A 1089-nucleotide genomic window follows, 5' to 3' on the forward strand; every position below is an offset into this window, starting at 1 on the left:
ACGACATCAGCAACTACAACAAAAATTATAACCACTTAATTATCACTAGAAATAACAAAAACCCAAGTAAGTAATATGAATTAATTTTTTTTTTTTTTAATCTTATGATGTACAAGGAACTAAACATTGTTTTTTATCTCAACAATTACGAACTGTAAGGTTCTGCAATACAACATGATTTTACTTAGATAAATGTGTATTAGGTCTGAGTTTGAGCACTCTTAAATGACGTTGTTACAGTTTGCATATGTTGGTACTGCTGCTGATTGTGAAAATGACGCAATATAAAGTGGACTATTTTAATAAATGCAAGATCCTTCATTCCCAGAGTAGCAGGAAACGGAAAAGGTACAAAGAAAGAGAGAATACAATTATAGATATACCTTAAGTATTTGCGTTAATGCGTGTAAATAATGTCTAAACAGAAGAGTGATGAGAGAATACCATGTTGTTTTTTTTAGAAAGATTGCATTTCTGATCAATATGCATCTGAGCGGCTTCTAATATGCTCATTATATTGAATTACTTTTCCTTTTGGTAACATGATAAAAAGGGGTTATTGATATACTAATCCGTATGATTTTTTTTTCCTCCGATTAATCAAAATACATTTATATTCCTGCAGATAGGTTTTTAGCCACCCGTTGGTATCCGTGAATAGCTAAAGAGGAAACACAAGTTCACGTAATTTTCTTTTCAAGATTCCTTGAAAGAGATGGTGATTACTACTTTGAAAGATCGTCTTGTGATGTGATGCCCTTTCCTACGTGTTGTTGTTGTTATTGCCTCTGTGTCGTTTTCCCGTACAACCAAAGGAGAAATTGCTTGAAGAAACTATGAATGATTGACTTATCACAGCAAGAGATATCATCAGAAAAGATAATGAAACGAACATGAATAAAAACAAGTGACAATGTATCATGCTGTACGTCAGAAAGGCTGAAAAGCTGCTGTTGCTTCGTTACTTCTTAGATATATTTTTAAAAGTCGGTCATAGCAACTCATTAAGATTTCTGTTTGGTTTCTTATGTGGATGTTGTAAATCTCTGCCTATTCGCTTTATCAATTTATATTTTAAAATAGAGTTAG

The 1089-nt window shown here is 32.2% G+C and overlaps 1 protein-coding gene across 1 annotated transcript in view; it reads left to right on the forward strand.

Moving 5' to 3' along the window:
* The window catches only part of LOC119582390 (adenylate cyclase type 2-like), a gene marked incomplete in the record, with an annotated part of 138831 nt that overhangs the window by 38388 nt on the left and 99354 nt on the right, over positions 1–1089 (forward strand).

Source organism: Penaeus monodon, chromosome 15 (assembly GCF_015228065.2).
Source record: "Penaeus monodon isolate SGIC_2016 chromosome 15, NSTDA_Pmon_1, whole genome shotgun sequence".
Taxonomy (NCBI): Eukaryota; Metazoa; Arthropoda; class Malacostraca; order Decapoda; family Penaeidae; genus Penaeus; species Penaeus monodon.